We start from the raw sequence: 8,707 nt of genomic DNA on the forward strand, positions 1-8,707 counted from the left end.
ACAGAGCATGCCTCACATATGGCACGACAACGACAACCTACGCCCGAACCTTCCCCGACGAAACTGGAAACCACGATCGGCCACCCCCGTCTTCCTGCTGCCTCGCCAATCCTGAACACGTGATCATGGCTTAGCCGCCAATAATGGACATTATGCTACGAGCGTGCGTTGTATCCAGCCAACGGCATAAAGAAACAAACTTACACGAAAACGCAACCGCCCTAAGGAAAAGCCCGAAAGCCACGGAACACCTCAACTCACGTCGTAACAGCCGGATCCGCTTGGCAGCGTGTAGGCCCCATGCCGGGCCGTGAACAGGTTTGCCATACGGCTCGGGCTGTTGGGCTAATAGCACGCGGCGCCCCCATACACACCTTTGCGGGGCCAACAAAATAAACAGGCTGACCTCACGGGCGAGCTGGCACCGCGATCACGGGGCCTGGCCCGAGGCCAACGGTCCAGTCTGGTTAGCCCCACGCGCAAGCTTGCACTGCGAACGTGGCGTGGGACCAGGCGGCACAAGCAAACCAGCCTGGCACGGGACCAGTTTTGCTGACAAGCTGGTCCCACGCGGGACATGGTGCTGGCGTGAGTGAACCAGAGGCTGACATAAGACTCCCAGTGCGCGAGCCAGCGTAAGCCAGCGTCACGCATGCCCTGCCTATTATGATAGAAGAGGTAATAGCACCAGGAGTCCCACAACTTGTCCTGGATGTGACGATTTAGTCCCAATCTTGTAAAAGGCAACTATTGAGTCCCACAACTTGCATTCAATGTGCAAATCTGGTCCCAGCCAATCGTAGCATGACAAGTGGCGCCTAGTCAGCACAGCCGGTCAGCGCCGCACTTTTTGCAATTACCCCCCTCGCCTTAGCACAAAATAACCCGCACTGCACCTTACAAAGCACGCTGTCGACTGCCGACCGTCCGTCAGACAGCGCAGGGGCCAGGGCCCGTCTTCTGCCGCCCCTCCTCGTCTAGAGCCAGGCTGTGGACGAAGGTCGGCAGGCAGCAGCGGCCTGCGTACCAGGCCCGCTCTTTCCGGCTCCTGGCCTCCCTCACCGGTGTCGGCTCCGTGCTGCAGCCGGAGCTGGGCTCCGACACAGACTTCCCAGCTGCTGCAGCGATGGACTGCTGTCCGCTCTTGCTGCTGTCTGGCTCTCCGGCAGCGGCAGCGGCGCAACTCTCTCCGGTGTCGTTCCGCGTCGCCTCTTGCAGTAGGTTGGCTAGTTTTCTCCGTCCGGTCGGAGAAGCCTCTGAAGAATTGGGCTGTGCGCGGCATTGTCAGGTAGAAAGACGTTGCTCATCACGGTCTACGTCCTGGGTTGATGGACCGGAGTGCTGCCGCGGGACGGAGTGAAATCTGCATATCATGAAGAGGATATCTTATGGTTAAGCGTGTCGCAGGGGCTGGAGACCTGAAGCTATCACATGATCTGGTAGTTGAAGATCTAGTTATCAGCGGCGGCCGCTACAAATTCTATCCTCTGCTGCAGATCATCGCCAAGTCCTACAGCCTGGGTCATCTCCATCACCAACGCCTACAGCTTGGGTCTGAACCGCTCTTCTCTACTTCATGTTTACTGAATTTACTGAATGTGCGTAGTCTCTGAACCACTTCTTCCCTGATTACTGAATTTTAGTGAATGTGAGATGTACTCTTGTAAACTGAGATGTACCCTAGTAAAGTGTGTTGTCAACATCACTTCTAGTTTAACTGAAGCAAGCATACATCTCTGTCCAGTGTTAGCTAAGGGCTAAGATATCTCTGTCCAGTGTTAGCTAAGAGCTAAGATATCTCTGTCCAGTATTAGCTTAGAGATTGTTGCAAGGAGACATATCTATCCAGTGTTAGCTAAATTCTCTTGGTCTCACAATTGGTCTATCTATGCGTTGTCCAATGAAAATATGCATACACTGTACAACAACATATTGAAAACATTCGTGTTTCAATATAACTGAATTTTCTGTTACATACACTCTACACTTCTTCTTTAGCTGAATTTTCTGTTACATACACTCTGCATTACTGCTTTAACTGAATTAATTTTTCAGCTTTTGTACAACAACATACTGAAAACATTCACATATTGACAAATCATGACATTACAATCTGATAAATCATGCTTGCAAAATCTGACCATTTACATAGTGAACTGAATTTCATTTAACAGTATATTCATAGTGAGCTAGCCCCAGCTTGTTGCCCTTATGGCAGCAATGATGAAATCTTGACCATTCATCACCATGTTTCTTTGAAGAAAGCAAGGAAGAAAATTTAAAACAAAAGGGCCCAAGAAGGTTCGAACTGATGACCTTCTGATCTGCACACAAATTACAATTTCTGAAACTGTCATACACAGGAATTCTGCACGCCATCCAAATTGATCACTGTGAAATTTGTCAGTTACAAATTCTGCACACAAATCAACAGTGAAGTGATTGATTCCTCCCTGTGTTAATTCTGCTATACACTAGCCCTGTGAAGTGATTTATGGTTACTTCAAAAACAGAAACAAAATGATTGTTTCCAATAATACTGGAACCAATTTGTCAGTAGCAATTTCCTCCCTTGATTACTTCAAAATAGCAACAATTTCCTCCCTTGATTGACTGAAAATTGGATAGGTGATATTGATCTGAGTAGGATTTGATTAATTGTTCTCTGAATTGATTGATTCCTCCCTTGATTGATCTAGGCAGGTAATATTAGGCAGGATTTGATTAATTATTCTCGGAATTGATTGTTTCCTCCCTTAATTGACTGAACTGATGCATATGGCAGGTTTGATTGATTGGGTAGGAAAATTACCAACTCCCGCGGCGTCGTGGAAGGGAACAGCACCAGGGAAGGAGCAGCAGTGGCCCCTGCGCTGTCTGACGGACGGTCGATAGTCGACAGCGTGCTTTGTGAGGTGTAGTGCGGGTTATTTTGTGCTAAGTCCAGGGGGGTAAATGCAAAAAGTGCGGCGCTGACCGGCTGTGCTGACTAGGCGCCACTTGTCGTGCTACGATTGGCTGGGACCAGATTTGCACATTGGGTGCAAGTTGTGGGACTCAATAGTTGCCTTTTGCAAGATTGGGACCAAATCGTCACATCCAGGACAAGTTGTGGGACTCCTGGTGCTATTACCTCATGATAGAACCAACTTCGTGCGGGAGCTAGATGCCGACGGGCGGCTCAAGCTGCTCTGGCTTGCGCGAGCCGGTGCACATGGCGCGGTGCATGACTTACCTGTCGCTACCGGACCAGCCCAACATGGGGCTAACACACCAACAGACAGGTCAACCCTGCCCGTCTCGCACAAGACAGTGCGCGGAACCTCGGACGAGAGCATGCCGAAAAACACCACACAACCGTGGCCCCGGGCGCGCTCATGGCCCACCCATCATGAACCCCCACTCGAGCGGCCCTAGTGCGCGCCGTTCGGCCAGATCAAATGGCCCAGAGAGCCCCATGGAGGTTCCCACAACACGCTAGCACGAAAACACATGGCGCAAAGGCTCTCGAGAGGTAGGTACTTCAACATCCTTTATAGGAGTAATAACTAGCAAGCTAGTGGGACTGACAATATCAATAGTCATGAAGAAGTCTTGTATCAGTGTGTGTAGGTGCTGATCATTACTTGTGTTACTAAGCTTCTGTTGGTTTGATAAACCTTGCGGTCACCTAAGAAAAGGCGTCTCCATGGAAAACTGAGCAAGGTAGCTCATCCTGACTACTGTATCGTCCGTGCCACCATGTTGCGCTGCCCAGTACCTCTGTCCCGCACTACCACCCCGCAATTGTGGCCATAGGTACCGCCGCCACAAGGGAGCCAAAATTGGCGCTAGAGCTCCCCAACTGCATCACCCCCTTGACGCATGCTCCTGGCCGTGCGCGAGTCCCAGCCGCTAGATGAGTGCCATGCCCGGACGAGAGTCGGGTGAACTACCCCGGCTCCGGATGGGCTTCTCCCGGCGAAGCCCTCCAGCGGCGGTGGAAGGAGGATCATGAGAGGTGGGAGAGGTGCCTGTTGTACATTATTTATATGACTTTTTTCATAAATCTAAGTTGAATCGCCATCCAAACCGGTTGTTTCAGAAAAACATATACATATTTATATGACTTTTCTACGTAAATCTAAGTTGTTGATTTCGGTTAAATGAAAATTAATGGATAAAACAGAAGAGAAATAAGCCACCACATTCGACCACATAGGCTAAGTTATTTGATCCAATAATCATGTCGTGGGTCCAGATTATAATGGCTCGGATTGCATCTCAATTATATTATGTAAACATAAGATAATCAAGCCACCATCTACCACCACATAGACAAAGTTATATGATCCGTTAATCATGTCGAAGGTCCAGATTATAATGACTTTTATTGCATCTCAATTATAGCATTTACCGAAAAAGGCTTTCGCCGCGCTTTATATATAAAGCACCAAACCACAAGCATCCAGTACAGCTACACGCCACGCCACCGCAACACACGTACACACCCAAAACATGATACATAAGCGCTGAGCGCAGCGACACCACTCCTAGCACTACCGCCCCGAAGAAATGAAGCTACATATGACGAACCATACGCTCCAAGACGGCGCCTTCAGGAAGGATACGATGCCGGAGCGCCGCCACCGCCCGATCCAAGGATCAGAGTTTCCCCCGGAGCCGCATGACGGGCAATGAGAGCCGCGACGACGCCTTCAAGAAGGGAACGATCTTCGCCGTCGCCGGTCCGTCCGAAGATAGAGCAGGTTTTCACCTCGGCCAACAATCACCGCCACCGAACTCCACACCCCGGCAACCACGCCGCCCACACGACCATGGTGACCGGGCAGCACCAAGGCACGGGCTTTGTCCAAGAGCACCGCGCAACCACCACCACCAGGGTCGCCGCCCCAACATCTAAGACCTTGACACCACCTCACCCGTGACCCGCCGCACCCCAACGAAAGAGATGAGAGGAAAGGTCCCATCTTTCGCACCCGTGGGCGACCCCAGCGTCGAGACCCAATAGGTCGGCAAGAACTGGCATCCACCGACCCATCCTGCTGCCCCAAGCGCAAGATGAGCTCGGTACTACAACAACGAGAGGGGGACGAGGTCAGTCCTGCTGCATCGTGCGCGAGACGAGCTCTATCCTGCGGCATCGGGCGCGAGACGAGCTCTGTCCAGCGGCATTGGGCGCGAGACGAGCGGTGGACCGTAGCTGGGAGAGGACCAGCCCTTTGATGGGAGAAGCGCCCAGGCGACGAAGAGATGTGGTGAAGGTCGAGACGGCCCAAACGCAGACAAATCGACGCCGGAGAAGCCGTCCGTCGCCGCGGACAGATCCATCGAGCCACCGTGAAGCCGCCACGACACCGGTAGGCCACCGAGACCTACCCATGCCGCCGCCCACGGCCGGAGCAGCAGCCCCGCCCGGCCGCTGCCCATTCGCGTCGCCCGACGAGCTCCAAGCGCCGGAGCCGCCGGGCACGCACCACCAGAGCCACCGCCGCTGCGCCGCCACCCCGACCAGCCGAGGGGGCCTCGGTCAGGGCCGCCGCCCGCAGCCCTAGCCATCGCGGCCCGCGTTGCCGAGAGGCCAGATCCGAAAGAGCCGTCGCAGCCGTCGTCTCCAACCTCCGGCCCGCACTACCACCACCAACTGCCGCGGTGCCACCACCACCTGCCGCGGCCACGACAGAGGTGGCCACCGGCAGCCCGCGCCGCCATGAGCCAGATCTGGCCGCGCAGGAGTCGCCGCCGTCTCGAGCACACGCGCGCCACCCGCCTAGCCGCCCGCCGCGGGGGGAGGAAGGGACGTCAAGGAGCCGCCCCAGCCCACCGCGCCGCCGTGGAGCCCGGCCGCAGCGGCACGACCCGGCTTGGGTCACCGGCCCACGCCAGCACCGCCCGAGCGGGGAGACAAAGGGTCCCTGCCGCCCCCGGCAACAACAGGGTTTCGCCAGGCCGCGCCCCTGGGCGGCGGCGAGGGAGGAGGAGGGGGAGGAGGGAACAACGGCGAGGGTTGGGGTTGGCCTCTGGGCTGCCTCGCGGGAGACGACGCGGAGGGAGCCTCGCTATATTTCCCGAAAAAGACCACTTCATTATAGTATTTAAAGAAAAGACAAACAAGCCATCACGTTTCAACCACACAGACTACAGACTAAATTATCAGATCCTGGACGCGGATGGATAGGGAGAACCTTATTCATTCGATAGGAAGCCGTCACCGATACGTCTTCTTGACCGAGAGACAAACCCTAATCCAACTAAAAAAACACATTAAATCAAAGTAGGAACCTTCGGCTGGCAAGGCCGGGATCTACCACGCCTCCAAGGTCCTAAGGCCACCGGAGACGAGGTAGACCGGTGGGAGGCAGATGAAACCTAGACGTTTGTTAGGGTTTGTGTCCTACTCAGGAAGGCGAGACGGTGATGGCTCCCTGAAGATAGAATAAAGGTCTCGCCGCCTAGCCCCCGTTTCGACGGTGCGTCTAGCATCGTTGGTGGGCGCGTGGAGGTGTGTCTCCGGCAGATCTATCTTTGGTGGATTTGCTCGGATCTCGTCGTTGTCCGTCTACGTTCGTGTGTCTTCGGTTTGGATCCTTCCGATCTACGTTATTTTTCATCGGTGGCGGTTGCTGTTATGGGGTGCTGGTCCTTTTGGGCCTTAGCACGACGACTTCCCGACTGTCTACTACAACAAGTTGTGCCCGGCTCTGGCGATGGAGGGGCGATGACGGCGGCGCGCCTTCGGCTCGCTTCGGTGCGTGTAGTCGTCGCTAGGTAGTCTACGAATCTGGATGTAATTTTTATTTCTGGTATTCGTTGTACTGCCATGATTGAAGATGAATAGGTTAGAAGTTTTTCCGAAAAAAAAAGAAGATTGCGAGACGAAGGGGTGATTGAGTGATGATGATTCGAGGATGAATTATGGGATACAGATCAATGGAGTACACATCATAGATAGCAGTCCGTTTGTGTGTCTTTGCCTATCCAAATAGGTACAACCATGTTCCGTTAAAAAAATCAGTACTACCATGAACCTAAGTTGCTGATATCGATGGTTAATTTGTTTTAATGGATTAAATAATTCTCTTTATGTAGACTAATGTGTTGGTCGGATTGCCTCTTGATTTAATAATATAATAGATAAAAATATTTTCGCAAAATACTTTATGGCTCTTTATATTCTAGAACCCCTAATATTAAGTACTCCCTCCGTTCCTAAATACTTGTCTTTCTAGGCATTTTAACAAGTAACTACATACGGAGCAATGAGTGAATCTACACTCTAAAATATGTCTACATGCATCCGTATGTAATAGTTATTTGAAATGTCTAGAAAGACAAATATTTAGGAACGGAGGGAGTAGTTCACAATCTTATATTTACTAATTGAAGGCACCTTTCATGATCTCTCATTAATCCACATCATCAAAATTAACTAAACCGTTAGATTATAAAATATAAGATCAGTATAAAAAGAAAACTTGCTTAATGCAGATGGTCCCATTCGACAAAAAAACGCATCCGACACGAGTCCAAAATTAGTGAAACGTCACGTTAAAGAAAATCCTCATGGCAAAGGAAAAGGAAAAACAAACCTACATCCGTTCCCACTAATTAAGGACTAAAGCCTACTCCCTTCATCCGGAAATACTTGTCATCAAAATGAATAAAAGGGATATATTTAGATGTATTTTAGTTGTAGATACATCACTTTTTGTCCATTTTGATGACAAGTATTTTCGGATGGAGGAGATATAAAATAACGAAGATTATCCCATCCTAGAAAAACGCATCTGAGATAAGTCCATGCCTCACGTAAACAAAAAGGAAACCCTCAGGTAAAACGAAAAGGAAAACGTCCACCTGTTGCCATAATACAAAATTAAGAAAGGAAAGCCTATAAAAACGCATCAGACACGTCCAACACTAGCACAATGAAACAAGGAAAGGCTCGCCTGAAAATATTAGTGAAACAAAATAACGAAAGCCTCACTTTTGAAAAAGAAAAAACAAGGAAAGGGTAAAAAAAAAGCAGGGAAAGCCTCCACCCATCCCCACAAATTAAGAAAGAAAGCCTAAGCCTCCATCAATTAAATGTTCTGCCGATGCATTCTAAAAAATAATATTGCGCCATTAAAATCTGGGTGTAGTCCCTTATACCACTGACACCTCTTCTTTAATCCTGCTCTGCGTTCTGTTTGTGTAGGTAGCGTGGGGTGCAAGGTAGTGGTATCTTAAAGAGAAAAGTATAGTTTTCTCCCTCAAACGTGGCTAATCAGATCAAATACCCCCAAACTCTAAAACCGATTATTTAACCCCCTCAAATCTAGAATACCGGATAAATCTCTCCCTAGAATGGTTTTGGGGAGGATTTCATATGGTTTTGCCTTTGACATTGTGCCACGCTGCAGTGAACACCAAAAATTCCTAATTTGCCCGTGCTCGACTGCAAGCCGCTGCCGGCCGTCATGTCCGTGACGGGCCGCCTCCCTGCGTCCCCACCTTCGGCCCAGCTCCGCCCCTCGCATCCGACTGCGTCGCGTTCTCGACCAGCCGGCCCCGTAGCCGCCGTGAGCAGCACAGCCGTCTTGCCTCCCCTGCTTCGCGGCTTCGCCTCCCCTACCTCCTGAAGTCTCCGTCAACGGCCGCGTGCGCACCAATCGAGTCCATGGCTGACCTACCTCTTCGATCTGTAGTCGTCGAGTTCTCCGTT

At 51.1% G+C, this 8,707-nt stretch overlaps 1 pseudogene; it reads right to left on the reverse strand.

The window, feature by feature from the left end:
* The window catches only part of LOC119280084, a 15,413-nt pseudogene extending 6,949 nt beyond the window's left edge, over window positions 1-8,464 (reverse strand).
* Window positions 8,465-8,707: the final 243 nt, after the last annotated feature.

Source organism: Triticum dicoccoides, chromosome 3B, assembly GCF_002162155.2.
Source record: "Triticum dicoccoides isolate Atlit2015 ecotype Zavitan chromosome 3B, WEW_v2.0, whole genome shotgun sequence".
NCBI lineage: Eukaryota > Viridiplantae > Streptophyta > Magnoliopsida > Poales > Poaceae > Triticum > Triticum dicoccoides.